The following is a 15,535-nucleotide window of genomic DNA, read 5'->3' as shown; positions in this document are numbered from 1 at the left end:
TCCAAATTGCTCTCTAGAATGGTTGGATCAGTTCACAACTCCACCAACAATGGATTAATGTTCCAATTTTCCCACATCTCCAACATTTATCATTGTCCTCTTTTGTTGTGTTAGCCAATCTGATAGGTGTGATGTGGTACCTCAGAATCGTTTTGATTTGCATTTCTCTAATCAATAGTGATTTAGAACATTTTTTTTTCATGTGACTATAAATAGCTTTAGTTGCCTCCTCTGAAAACTGCCTGTTCATATCCTTCGAAAAAAGATTCTTTTTTTTTAAACTCACATACCTGAGCGCCCTCCTCTCTCAGAAAGTGGAAAGCAGATTGTGTGCCAGCCCCTGGGAGCTGCATTATCAAGGAGCCCGGCCTTTGAGACTATGGTCCCTTGAGAAACTTTCAAGGTTAATTTTGTAAAATGTAAATTGCATGCTTGCCTTTTATTGTACAATCAGTACTAGAAAATTTCTTTGTTTTTTTTTAACCTTTGAAGAATTTTAGATAATGTTGTGTTTCACTTCTGTTCTCTACGATGGAAGAAAACTACCATATTTCACCACATAATTGTTGCCACCGCATAATCATCACACCGTTTGGGTTTTTTTTTTAGTCCCCAAATTGGTTTCATCGGTTTTATTACCTTTCCTTGAGTAATTGTCACATGATATAATTCTCTTCCTCACACTGCTTAAAAGTTAAACAGAACAGCAATGTATTCACCAGCGGCATTTGGATACGCATTCATCTCTAGTGCATTGTAAGCCCTGAGCCTAGAAGTCTCAGCTCACGCTCATTGTCAGTATATTTCCAAAAGGTGGCTTGTGTGGTTTGCATAGAGTGCTGTAGTACTAGCAGTATTGTCACTCAACCCAGCGAAGAGCTGTAGGCACAAGGGAAGCAGGCGGGCAGGTGAAGCTGCCATGAGTAGGTAATGTGATATGGTAAGACTTGCATCCTCCCACACTTGCTAAACTGTACAGTTCGTCTGCCTGCGATACAGTTTAGTAATAAATGATTTTTAAGTAATACTGGCACAATTTTTGAAAAAAAGCATCACATAACGGTCGCACCCCACTTTTTTGCAAAAAGAATTTGTCATAAAATCTATGATGATTATGTGGTAAAATATGGTATATTGAATAAATTTTTAGGGTTGAAAAAATCAAAATAAAACAAAAAAGATTGGGTTTGCCTATTTCACCCAGGCTGGAAGTGCAGGGACCACTTTTGGACTTGGTCCCATTCAGATCAAAGCATGAATCTCATCTGGACACTGATTCACTTTAGACCACTGCAGCTCCGCATGCTTGAGATCACAGAATCCACCAGCCTCAGCCTCCCTGGTGATGATAGTAAGGAGAAGGAGGAGGAGAAGGAAGAAGACAGGTGTGATAATAATGGCTAACATTTATATAGTGCTTATTCTGTGCCAGGCACTGTGCTAAGTGCTTTACAATTACTGTCTCACTTGATTCTTACAATAACCTTGGGAGGAAGGTGATATTATTCAATCCATTTTACAGGTGAGGAAATTGAGGCAAATAGGAGTTATGTGACTTACTTAGAGTCACACAGCTATTAAGTGCCTGGTAGCAGGGATTTTAAGTGTGGGTTACCAAACCCAACTTATTCATAATTTCTTATAGGATAGTAATATTCTGTTGCATCCCTATACCACAACTGGTTAATCCATTCTCCAAATGATGGGCATCTATCTACTTTCGTTTCTGATTCTTTGCTACTACCAAAAAAAAAGTGTTGCTACAAATATTTTGGTGTCTATGGGGCCTTCATTTTTATCACTGACTTCCTTTAGGTTATATGCCTAGCAACAGAATCTCTGGATCAAAGTGTATGGACATTTTAGTTTAATTTTCTTGTTTCTTTTTTATGACTAAACTCTTATTTTCTCACAAGCAGTATTTGGAAATAATCAATTTGGTTTAAAATCAATTTTTTCCCATTGTAAGATAGTGTTTAGTTTTGTAGGAAGTTTATCCCTTGGTGTATGCCATTTTTCTTTGTTTTTTGCAAATTTTTTTGGGTCACTTCTCATTGATGGAGAGTAATTCAAGGAATTCTGAACAGAATTCTTGGATATAGTAAGCTAACTTCTTGGCTGCTTGCAGTATTTTCTTTTGCTCCAGAAGCTTTATATAGCATGTTGCATAAGTGAATATTTCCTACACTTGACGACTTCTCTTCTAGGTCTAATACTTTCAGGTAATTTTATGTTTTTCCTGAAAATCTGTATTCAAGATCTTAATTTTTATCATTCCCCCCCCCCCCAAAAGGCCAAAAATTCTTAGGTTCTTTCTCTATGTACTATTTTGTAGGTCAATTAAAAAAATTTTTTTAATCTCTTGTGTTATTTCAATGATTTGTTTTACTTTAGTATTTTTTTGCCTTGTCATTGAAATTTTATTTCTGTCTTTCCTTCCTGTCCCTTCCAGAGTGTCTACAACATTGTGAAGGTGTTCCAGTTTGGTCTTTAAACCATCAATTCTTCTTGTGAGTGTTTCATTAAGATTTCTATGTTCACTTATCTTTTAAATTCTTTTATTAGGTCTTCTAACTCCTTTTCCAGTGTTTCTTGTGGTAATTCCATTTTCTTTTCTGGGGCTCCAGTTGTTGTAGATCTATTTCTCTGGAGTTTTCCTTTAGTATTCTTTTTTTTTTATGTTTTTCTAGTTGCTTTTATTTGCCACCTGTGATCTGAAATATCTTTAACTTTTATCTTTTATTCTGGGTGCCTTTAAAAATATGTCACCTCAACTATATATATATTTAATCAAGTACAGCTCTTTCTCTTTCTTTTTTTAGGTGTCATTGCTATTCTTTTTTTTTTTTGAAACAGAAAACTCTTGAATTATTTTATTTGAAAAGTACATTAAGTTGGGCATAAATTTAGAACTATTTAAAAATTTCAAAAGCTTCATTTAAAATACTTAAACCAGAAACTTTAATACAAAATGACACTGTCATTTCTTGTGTTTTGTTTAATGTGATGTGTACCAAAATCTTTTCCCAGAGGCAAATGGGTAAGTGTCTCATGGAAATTTTGTTCATAGTTAGGAAGAATCATTTACTAACCAATTATGGTTCTTTTCACTCTTATATGGTCAAAACTAATTAACTTAAAATTGAAACTTACACCTTGACTAGAACAATATAAACACTAATAAATACAAAGAATTTTAATTTCACAAGACTGATTACACTTTAAACTCATCCTTACCCTAGCACAATGTTTCTCATGGACGTGTTTAGCCAAAACAAAACAAAACAAAACAAAACAGTGATTTGAGAGAAATGGCCCAGACTCAACCAATACTTACTATTGTTAATTATTGTAAAGATAATTTAACAAATTATTAGAGATGACATTTTAAGTATAAACAAAAGCATACATTTATTGATAATTCTTCCAAGTTCACACAGTATAAACCTATGTTGTTACTATTGCTGTAATAAACTCTATTGTGAAATGTTGGCTTTATAGGAGCTATTTTTCTTTTAGATTTAAAACTTGCCCAAAACATTTTATTACAGTACTAAACAGAAGGAATGTATGAACACAATGGAGGTATATGTACATTTCTATAAGCCATAGGAAAAAGTTAAAATTGTGCCAACTCATACATGCTACAAGTTATTCCTTGACTAACATTAAAAAATCAACTACATACAATTTTGGCCTTTTACTCACACTGCATTATAGCTTTTAAAAATGTGGTCTGCACAATTCAAAATGAAAAGAAACCACTCATCTCATAAAAGATACTTTAAATTTCCACCCATGCAAACACAAAAGAAATCTAGAACCTTTTTAAGGTACTTGTGAAAGGAGATGACACATATATTGAAACCCATCTATTAGCAAACAGATTTCTCTCAAATATGATAAAGTTCTTTTACATGAATGGATTTCTTCACTTGCAAATTCTAAGTTTCCAAGATTCAATTATTTTTTTGAGGCAATTGGGTTTAAGTGACTTGCCCAGGGTCACACAGCTACTAAGTGTCAAGTGTCTGAGGCTGGATTTGAACTCAGGGTCTCCTGATTCGAGGGCCAGAGTTCTATCCACTGTACCACCTAGCTGCCCCTAAGATTCAATTATAAAATTACAAAATTGATTTAAATTGTGGAGTAGAACTATAGCAAAAGATAGGCAATAGGATGACCATGGTCAATAGGTATGACCCTATTGTAAGCTCTTGTTAAAAAAAAAAAAGCCTGAAAAAGAACATACAAATGAAAAATTTCTTACAAATTTTGAATGCTGGTTCCTGCCTAATTCCCCATGGTTAGAACTAGTGTTTTATTTAAGCTGGAAAAAAAAAACTCTCCAGGAGAGGATGACCAACCTTACATATCATCCAAACATTACACCTAAAGGTGATTTCTAGTGTTCAGATAGCTCCTCAGTAGAAAACGGATCAAATCTTGAAGTTATTGTTTCATAATAAATTTCCTACACTAATTTTATTATTAGTCCTAAACTTCTAGCAGTCAAAAGAAATATGAACACAGGAGCCGGGAACATAAGAAAATAGCCCTGGGTATTAGAAATACAACAAAAAACTAATTCCTTCAATATATTTAAATAATATTCATAAAGGACATATGGAAAAAAGCAGTATTAAAAGCAGAGTAGAAAGATATCACAGTGATATACTTTTTAAAAAAAACAGTACCTTCACTCCCTCTCACCCCACAAGCACCTTTTATGTTCATGGGCACAAAAATGCTTGATAAATGAGTTTACTGTAAAGGCACAGATGAAAATTTCTCTTAGCTCTAACAGGGTATGGTAAAAATCATACATACAAAAAAGTAAAGTTAAACATTATGACCATTTAGTTATACACAGGATACGGTACTTAATTCGAGGTTCACAACATTTATTTATATGTAGTATTTACAACCAAAGCACTCAAACAATTTATCAAGAACGAAGTTCTTATGAAAATCTTTGAGAAAAAAAGTGTTGGAGTTCATAAAAAGCAGCTCTTATTTGCTAAAGAACTTAAGTCCTAGCATAGTCATTAAAATCTTAAGAAAAAGAGCAACAGAGACATTTTTTTCTAATAAAATCATTTCTCTCGTTTCTAACATAATGGTGTTAGAAATCCTTTTTTTCTTAAGTTCGCTAAAAATGATTAATTTTCACAAAACTAAGTAGGAAAATTTCACAAATCTCAACTTCTCTATTAGTATCACACAAAGGTACTTCTGCAAGATAGTAACACACAAGCTGTAAAGTATAAATTTACAATATTAGTAGAGGAAAAGATTCATCTTTTCAAAAGTAAACTTTCTGGAGGTTTTAAAAAAAAATGTCTCTATCAGAAATTTGATTCAAGAAGGAAAATATGGGTGCACATATTTCTGAGGGGAAAATGTGCCAGAAAAAAAAACACTCTTATGCAGGTCTGGTAGGCTTATTCTATAATTGTATTACAAAACAAATCACATTAGCCGAAATGAAGCAGGCAGCAGCCAAATGAAAAGGGTGCAAGTACAACCCCATCTAATCAGTCTGGGCTAGCTAGCTCAAATATTAAGTGCACATATGGCCCATGTTCCTTAACACACTGCATCCCCTAATTTGCAGTCCTGATCATCGTAGGTATAAATGTTTGTTGCCGGCCACACGAGGTAGACTAGATAATAGTATGGATGGCTTTTCATAAAACCTATTGCCATATATGTGACTTCTTTCAAAAGAACAGTGCACCAGTAGAGTCCGCCAGCTGCTCCTTTATTGCTAAATATAGCCAGAAAGCAAAAAACAAGTAGCTACTCTCTTGTACATTTCCATGTGTTAAAACATTTAAAGAAATCATTTCACCAAATTAATTAGATGACAGAGCTCAGCTAGCTCAGCTAGCTCACCTAGTCATTGCTGGTATTCTTTCAGTAAGATGTTCAAGACACACCCTTCACTTAAACTGATTCCAAAAACAGTAATTTTACAATTTTAAATTAGTTATTTTCCACATTCTCTTCAACTTTTTGTAGGGCTTATATTGCTTGCTACAGAAAATGGCTGAGCAAACAGTAACAGTAACAGTAAATCTTGCTTTTCTTGGTATACATATAGAATAGTAGACATTAAATATCAGTGAAATCAGTTATTTCTAAAGGAACCCGAGAAAATACTCTTTCATTTGGAAATTCAATTCTACCCCCTCTTCTACCAGGAGATTTTATCTGATCTCTTTGTAATAACAATAGCTACTATTTATGTAATACTTTAAACTTCACAAAGCACTCTACATATGTAGCATTTGTTCCTCACAACAACACTGTGAAACAGATGAGGAAATAAGCTAAAAAAAAAGTTACAAGACTTGTAGTTTTTAAGTGTCTGATGTAGGATTCAAACTCTTGTCAATTAAATAACGTTTCTTGAAGATCATCTTTTTATTAGTCCAGATTAAATTATTCTATTTCTTAAAAAGCAATTTTTAGGTTGGCAGCTTTTTACTCTTTTCAGAAAAGAAAAAAGTCTGAAGAAACAAAGTTTGAGATGCTTTATACTATAGACCCATCTTTGCTTTGTGCTGGTATCATCACAGGAATAGCTCCCATTCTACTTAGATTAGATGCTTCTACCTTAGTTGGTTGGAAACTTGGGCTCTGTGGAGTATGATCAAAGTCTTCACTTGGTACTTGGTTATACTGAGCTTTGGAATAGCCTTCTATGTTGGAAGGAGACATTGATCTCAGAGATGAATGATTGCTACCAATGTAACTTGTGGCTGTAAATGTACGGCTCTTTGGAGGAGGAACATCCTCTCTGATATCATGATGAACTTCTTTTTCATATTTTTCCTCCTTGTGTTTTTTACAGCAGCAAAAGATTAGAAGACCCAACAGCAACAGGGCACACAAAGTTCCTATGACAGCTCCAGCCATTGTACCAGCAGTGTTTGAAGGAGGAACAACATGCACCCTCAAAAGGCACTGATCAACACCAACTCTGTTTTTAACTGTACAGCTGTATGTGCCAGAGTACTCTGCAGTGGCATTTCGTACAGAAATAATAGATGGGTTGAGACTGAAAAGGACACAGCAGGAAATTTTTCTGTGTTGGGCAATTTTTGCCATTCATAGTATAAAGGAAGTGAACCTTCTCCTGATTCACATCTTATTTTAAAATCACTGCCAATCTCTGATGATCCATCAATGTAACATCTTGTTCCTGAAGGCTTAACAAGCATAGAAAGCTGTATCTTTTTGTTTGCAACACCAGGAAGTTTTTTTACTTTGCATTGACATGTGCCCATATCTGATAATTGTAAATTTGTTATATTTATTGATGCATCACCTAATTTTGGATCACTGCTTGTAAAATAAACTTGTCCTTTTAGATCTTCGGAATATATATCATATTATGTGCCATCTTGGGGAGGGTGGTGGGGAGGAAGGGGGAGAAAAATTTAAACTCAAAAGCATATGGAAGTGATTATTGATAAATCAAAATAAATTAATAAAAAAAAGTAAAAAAAAAAAAGAAAAATCTGGAAAGACTTGTATGGACTGATGCTGAGTGAAGTGAGCAGAACCAGAAGAACATTGTACATAGTAACAGCCACATTGTGCGATGACTAACTTTGATAGACTTAGCTCTTCTCAGCAATGCAAGGATCTAAGGCATCTCCAAAAGGCTCATAATGGAAAATGCTATCCACATCCTGAGAAAGAACTATGGAGTTTGAATGCAGATTGAAGCATACTATTTGCTCTTTTTTTTCCTCCTGTTTTGTTTCTTCTTTCTTGTGGTTCCTTCTATTGGTTCTAATTCTTCTTTACAACACGACTAATGTGAAAATATGTTTAATAGGAATGTATATGTAGAGCTTATATCAGATTTCACACCATTTTGGGGAGGAAGGGAGGGAGGGAGGGGGAGAAAATTTAAAACTCTAAAGCTTATGGAAGTGATTGTTGAAAACTAAAAATAAATAAATAAATAAACAAACAAACAAATAAATAAATAAGAATATATATCATAAATGTTGCCTCCAGAATATAAAATTATCTCTTGGTCAACCTTTTGGTTATCAGCTGATGATTTAATCCATTCAATGTGTAGTGGTTCTTGGTCTTCTAGTGCAAATGTAAATTTGCAAGGCAAATGAACTGTTTCCCCCTTGGCTTTTTCAAACATCCCTTCAGTAGTGGTTATAGTCATACTTCTGGTCATGTCCGCGGTCCAGCACAGGAGCGCGACGCCCAAGAGAAGCTTCATGGCCAGGGGCTGCCCGGGCTCTGCGCTCCAGCCGCAGACACGCACACGCACACACAAACTGCCCTCACTCTGGTCCGTGCTCTCCCAGCCCGACTCACCTACACCTCGCCGCCGCTGCCCTCTCCCTCTCCCAGCTCGCATCAGGGCGAGCAGGTGTAGCTGGCGTCGCTTCCACTGGGGCTGCCAAGTCTCTGTCATTGCTATTCTTTTACATAATATATCGGATACTGAAGTGTCTAAGTCCAAACACGGTGGTCTTATTCTATGGTGATAAGAATAATCATGATAAAACATTAACCAATTTGTTCCACTTAACAACTATTTGTTTACTTCTTTCTAGTTTCATCTACAAAATACTCCTTGGATGATTGGACCTAGTTGAATTTAATGCAAATACTCTGCAGACCTATTTTCTTCTCCCAGTTTTATAAGGTGATACATCTTACATTCTTTTGTCATTCCTTCATGATGTTTTGCAAATAAGCTTTTATCGCTAAATTGGTATTATCCTTGGTTCCCATGTCTCTCTGGTAGCAACAAGATTAAATATTTGTTGGATGAGGCCATTTGTGGGGATCCTTAGCCTACACATTAAAAAAATACCTTGCTTTAGCTGAACCTCACCAAATAATAGTGACAGAGGCAATGTCTTTACTTTCATATAGCTCCCATTTTTCAGAACTGACAGCTTGTTTAAAAATACTGAAACTGCTATAATCAAGTAGATTATCTTTTCATCTCATTTCTTGCTTTTAATTTGGTACAGTCTTTGACCTTTGTTCTAACTAGTCACTGATCCTAGAGCACACAGATAACAAACTCTAAACATCTATAACCAATTCTTTCCTGTTGGTTTAGATCCAATTAATTTCAATTTTATGATGTTATTTGCTGCTCTTCCACATCCAGAGACTATGGAGCATTTAGTATTTTTGTCTATTTCATCAGCTGATTTGTAAAAAAAAAAAAAATCATTGCTTATAGCCAACATTGGGGTAATGAACCTCTCCATTCTTCACAGGACTATGGATTTCTTTTTATGCCTCTCTTGAGTCTTGTATTTGAAGATCAAATTTTCCATTGAGCTCTGGTCTTTAATCAGGAAAGTCTGGAGATCCCCTATTTCATTGAATGTCCATCTCCTCCCCTGAAAGACTATGCTCAGTTTTGCTGTGTAGTTGATCCTTGGTTGCAGTCCAAGCTCCTTTGCCTTACAGAATATCATGTTCCATGCCCTAAGGTCTTTTAATGTAGAAGCTGCAATGTCCTGTGTAATCCTGACTGTGGTTCCATGATATTTGAATTGTTTCTTCCTGGATGCTTGAAGGATTTTCTCCTTTACCTGATAATTCTGGAACTTGGCTACAACATTCCTTCGCATTTTCAATTTGGGATCTCTTTCAGGAGGTGATCTGTGGATTCTTTCCATGACTATTTTACCCTCTAGTTCTTTATATCCCAGCACTTAGTACACAGCCCTTAATAAATGGCACATAGAGTACTTATTAAATGCTTATTGACGGATTGAAATTGTAAAGGGGTGCAAGAAAAGGAGGAGAGGCAAGTAGGTTGTACAGGGGTAGCTTCCTAGAGGAGCTGAGTTTAGAGCAGGGTATGAAAGGAAGAGAAGAATTGGGTTTATAGAGAAGTTGGAGGGCATCCCTGGATGGATGGATGGGTGGGTGGGGTTATGACCTGTACATTGACTTAGATGTACAGCAGGAATGGGGAGCAAGCTAACTGGAACCAGAATTCTGGAGAGTAATAAGAAAAAAAGATGGTATGATGGAAGAAGTAGGGATAAAGAGAAAGTAAAATGGCTAGGATGGGAGGACAGATTTTGATAGTCTGATGAAGTAGTCTGATCAAAATGCTCGTTTAGGAAATCAAGGAGGGGCTGCCTATGAACTGCGCTTATCTCTGTGGCCAAGGAAGTTGACCAAAAATTATTACAGCCCACTAAGAGCACAGCATTCTATGCTTCCTCTCTGGTAGGAAAACCCAAAGTAGTTCCTAGGGGCCCAGCTTCTAGAGGACCCTCTCCATGTCATTTCCCTCCTCTCCTTCTAAACCCTGTTCACAGCTCTTCTCCAGGAAGCCTTCTTTCATTAAACCGGTATGACTCTGACCCTCTTCCACCTCTCCCTCTGTCCAGGTGGGGAGTCATACCCTTACATGTGGGTGCTCTGTCTAAATGAATAAAAATTTTGATTGCTTATACTTTGCAAGGTATCTTGGGGTTTGGGGGCTAGTTTTTTTTTCTTCTCTGTTTATTCTATCATTGTTTTTTTTTTCTGTGAAAAACTGGAACAATGAACTCTTTTGTCTCATGTAGTTTTCATTTATGATATCTTGAAATGTAGCTCTGAAAAACCAGGCTCTGATCAAGCCCACTGGGATTCAAATAGAGCTACTTGACTATGCCTTTAAACCCAAATCACTCTGGCTCTCACTGATTGGCCAATAATAGGTTCCAGCCCAAGCCTCATTTGCTCATTGATGGCTCAGATGGAGTGGCAATAGTGATAGTTTCTGCTCTAGCCAGAAACTCAGGTCTTCCCCTCCCAGACTGATTTTTTTTTTGTGAAGGCAAACTAAGCCATCTTTTGCCTCCATTCTTACCTAATCTTTAATTGCGGAATGGCTGTTGCCTCCAACAGGATGAGATCTGGGAAAGACCTAGCTTAAAAAAGACCAATGTGTCCCATTGCATTTGGGCAGAGATACTGGAGTGGTTTGCCATTCCCTTCTTTAGTTCATTTTACAGATGAGGAAACTGAGGCAAACAAGGTTAAGTGTCTTGCCCAGGGTCACATAGCTAGTCAGTGTCTGAGGCCAGATTTGAACTCAGGAAGATGAGTGTTCCTGATTTAGGTGCCCTATTCACTGCCCTACTTAGGGTATCCAATTAGAAATGTCCAAAAGGCAGTTGGTGAGGTGGGACACTCAGAAGAGACACTGTATAAATCTCCCTTGAGGCTCATCGTGGCAAGTGGTGTTTTGTCTTGTGATGTCCTCAGAAGGCTTGCCTCAGTACAAGAAGTAGCAGCCAGTTATTAGAGCCTTGCCAGGAGACTGGAGTACCTTCACTGCTCTGAGAGGCAAAAGATGGAATAGGTCATGTCCTCAGGGGATGTCAGGGGAAAATTCCAATGAGAAAAAAAAAAAGATTTGTCTGAAGAAACTGATGTACATGCATAGGGAACTAATTTTAGATTTTTAAAAGAAAATATACAGAAGACGAAGCAACCGTAGTATAGGAGAGATCAGAGGAAGAGTATCACTTTCACAAAAGGTAGCAATTAATAAAACTTTATATTACAATTCATAAGGGAAGGAGAATAGATGCCAGTTGGGAACAGTTGTGGTGAGTAGCCTCATCCTCAGCCAAGGGCAGCATACAGTGAGAATCTGTTTTGCTTGACAATACATGTTTGTTCCAAGGGCTTTTTCTCCTTTACTTGGGGTAGGGTGGGGAGTGAGGAGGATAAGGGATAGGACAAGAATAAAAAACAAAGAAAAGGTAATCTTTGAGACATTTTTTTTTAATGTAGAGAGAAGACCAGAAAAAATGCACAGACAAGTAGTAAAGCTTTGAATGCTACAGGTTGAATTTATTATAAACTTAAAAAGGAAAACAAACTTTACATAACAGAGATCTGCAGCTTCATGGACAACACACTTTTTGTTCTATGTGTATGAGTATATTCTATGTGCATAAAAATGCTCATTTTTTTGGTGCCTGTTAAGTTCAGAATAAAAAAATATATTTTTAAAATATGGAAGCAATGCCAGGTAACAGATCAATATCAGAACAAGACAGTCTTGCAAAAATAGTGCCAGGATTACTAAAGCTCTCTATCAGCTGAGGCTATTGCAGGAAGCTAAGGACAATAAAAAGTGTGTGTGTGTGTGTGTGTGTGTGTGTGTGTGTGTGTATGCTTACTATATTGGGAGAAAAAGGAAGATCAAAGAAGGGACTTTTACTTAAAGATAGATGGGATTATAACTGGCAATAGAGATAAGGGTTTATGCTCAATACTTTTGCTTTCTCTGCAAAGGAGAATGATTTTTACATGGGAAATTAAAGGACAAAAACCACTTAAGAGGGAACTTATACCAAGATGAGTATGAAGATAGTAAGAGAACACTCAGCTGCCCTTGTTGAACTTAAGTCAACACTGCTCAGAAGAACTACATTCTTGGGTCCTTAAGACTGGCAACTATAATTGCTGAGCCACTGTCAGTGACATTTGAAAGATAATGGAAAAATGAGAGAAGTACCACAAGAATTGGAGAAGGGGAAATGTCCTAGGAAGAAAGAAAGAAAAAAAGAGAAAGGAGAGTATGAAAACTATAGGCCAGTGAGTTTGATTTAAACTCTTGAGATAATTCTAATACATTCCATTAAAGAGATGGTGGTGGTTACAAAGTGCATGGTTTCATCAAGTATAAGTCATGCCAAACTAATCCCATTTCCCTTTTTGACAGAATTACTAATTAAATATAGATGCAGGGAATGCTGGGGGTATAGTCTACCTAAATTTTAGCAAAGCTTTTTGTAAAGTATCTCATACTATTCCTGTAGAGAAGATGGATAATTATGGATTAGTTGAGAATATATTCAGACAAACTGGTAACTGGATGGATAACAAGACTTAAAAGTTTAGTTAATGATAGTTCATTTTCAGTGAAACATGAAGTTTTTTGTGGAGTATTCAAGGGATCTGTGTTTGGACCTAAGCTGTTTCACACTTTTAACTCAGATAAAGACACAGATGGTATGCTCAACAAATTTGTAGATTACACAATCCCAGAAGGGAGAGCTAATACTGAATGATAGGATACAAAAGGATATTGACAGGTCAGAGCATTGCACTGAATCCAAAAAATACAAATAAATCTATTTTATAAGTAGAACATGGGTAAGGCATTGAAAACAGTTAACCTAAACATTTTTTGGATGGTTTTTAGTGGACTGCAAGTTTGATGAGTCAGCAATGTGACATAGTCACTAAAAAAACCCCAAAAAACTAATGGAATATTGGTCTTCATTAAGAGAGGCATAGTTTCTAGGAATAGGGAAGTGATAATACCTCTGTATTCTGCTCCCATCAGATGAAATGTAATAGGAGCAGAATACAGGGTTCCTCAGATTGTGTTCAGTTCTGGGTATCACGATTTAAGGTAGAAATTGATGAGTTGGAAAGTATGCAAAAAAAAGGCCAGCCAGGATAATGAAGGACCTTAAGTCCATGAAGATCAGTTGAAAGAGCTAGAGATGTTTGGTCTAAAGAAGATAAAGATATTGGGGAGGATGGAAGAGACATAATAGTTATCTCAAGTATCTGAAGGGTTTATTTTGATTGGTTCCAGAGTGCAGAAGCAGCAACAGTGGAAAGAAGTTGCAGGGGCGTATGTAGACTTGATGTCAGGAAATACTGCCTGAGAATAAAAGCTGATCAAAAGCAAAAATGGCTTATGTAGAACAACAATGAGTACTCTTTCCTTACAGATTTTCTGGTAGAGGCTGGACAACCCACTTGTCAGGCATGTTGTGGTGGGGATTTCTTTGGTTTATGGGTTGGACTAAGTGAGTGCTAGGGTCCTTTCCAACTCTGATTTCATGACTCAGAGAATGACATTGGGAAAATTGCCAGAAAATGACAAGCCACCCAAATGGAAATATCTCAAATATAATTGGAGATATAAATACATGTGCACAGAGGTGATAACCAATGTGGGATCAGACGAATACTGAATTTAAGAGGATCAAAAGACTAAGTCCTGAACTTTGGGGAAGGGTTCATAATTAGGAGATAGGAGGAGAGGAACCAATCTAATAGAAAAGGGAGCAGTCAGAGGTAAGACATCCAGAATAGTATAATTTTGGTACTTAGAAATGTTATAAACAGGGACTGAGAAAACAGACTGAGAAAAATCCACTGAATTTGGTAACTAGATAGTACTTATACAAGTTTCAAGATCACCCATTGTGCATGGATAGAGACTGCATGAATAAATGGGAAATAACACAAAAGCAAAAAAAAAATTAGCTTGGTCTTTTCATACATTTGTTAATGGGATTAAAACCAAGTGAAACATGGTATACTGAATCGTCTATTAATATCTCCCAGTCAGTTCTCATACTTCTCTAATGATTCCAAGGTCAGGAGTCGTAGTGGCTATGGAAGTCAGACTTATTACCTAATGTGAAAAACCATTTTAAAAATTATTTTGCAAGACAATCCTCCCCAAACAAAGTCACAAATATTCTTATGCTTCTGAGACAACAAATGTACCTAATTTTTCATAAAGCTTCAGAAATCAGTTACATACTAGGTCAGGGGCCCAATTTGAGTGTCAGAGTCAATTCTTTAATATTTAAGAAGAGTTATTTCTGAGATGAGCATCGAGTAATCATCCTTTTGTAACAACTAATATACTTCAGATTAAATTCAAGAAGTATCAGATAATGAGGTTTTAAGACACACTAACCAAATGAGATAATAAATGGTAAAAATCCTTCTAGTGCTATGTCAGCTACTAATACCAACAACAATCCATTAATAGTAATCAATCATGCACCCAATTTAACAAAGACTACTGAAATGATAATCCAGTTTCCAAAGATATGCTGATTCTTGTAGTAATAAAGATAAAATAATCCTAAATGAAAAAATTCAAGAACAGACAATCTCATCTACTCTATGAAATTAGGAAAGCAAATAAATTAGTTGCATAATTCAAGTTTCTAAAACTGATCAAGCATATGTATTTTAAAATTGTTTTAGTTATATACAGTTTTTTAAAAAATCTTTTGGTCAGGTCAACTTTAAAAGCATTTAAAAAATAAAAAAAAGAATTTGAGATATTATGACAACAATTTTAAAATGTATATTCTTGTTTATGGTATGGAAAAATATCCAGAATTCATGAATATGCTATGTTAAATAAACAAATCCTTTTTAGCCAGTTAAAACAGCATACCAAAATTGCTTCTTAAATACTGACTGACCTGCTGACTGTTCCCTGCAATGACTTCACCAGCACTTGCTTAATTAGCTTTGGCAAATCAACAAAGACATTTAAGTTTCCAGTGTAATTACATAATTATTCCTGGAGAACATAAAAACAAATTGCTGCCTTAAAATAGTTATATGCCACTGAAATAATGAAATTGACATGTGAGAATTTTTTTTAATGGATTAAAGTCAACAGTAAAGTATTTTTGAAAAAAAAATTGTCATTTTTCCACTTAATGATTTTTAAGTA

The 15,535-nt window shown here is 35.8% G+C and overlaps 1 pseudogene; it reads right to left on the bottom strand.

The window, feature by feature from the left end:
- Positions 1-6,540: 6,540 nt before the first annotated feature.
- On the bottom strand, positions 6,541-8,260 carry LOC114050207 (annotated as a pseudogene).
- Between the last annotated feature and the right edge of the window lie 7,275 nt (positions 8,261-15,535).

Source organism: Vombatus ursinus, unplaced genomic scaffold (genome assembly GCF_900497805.2).
Source record: "Vombatus ursinus unplaced genomic scaffold, bare-nosed wombat genome assembly UNPS02014798.1, whole genome shotgun sequence".
NCBI classification, from domain to species: domain Eukaryota; kingdom Metazoa; phylum Chordata; class Mammalia; order Diprotodontia; family Vombatidae; genus Vombatus; species Vombatus ursinus.
Note: the sequence above shows the minus strand (reverse complement) of the source record. Positions and strands in the feature narration are given on the sequence as shown.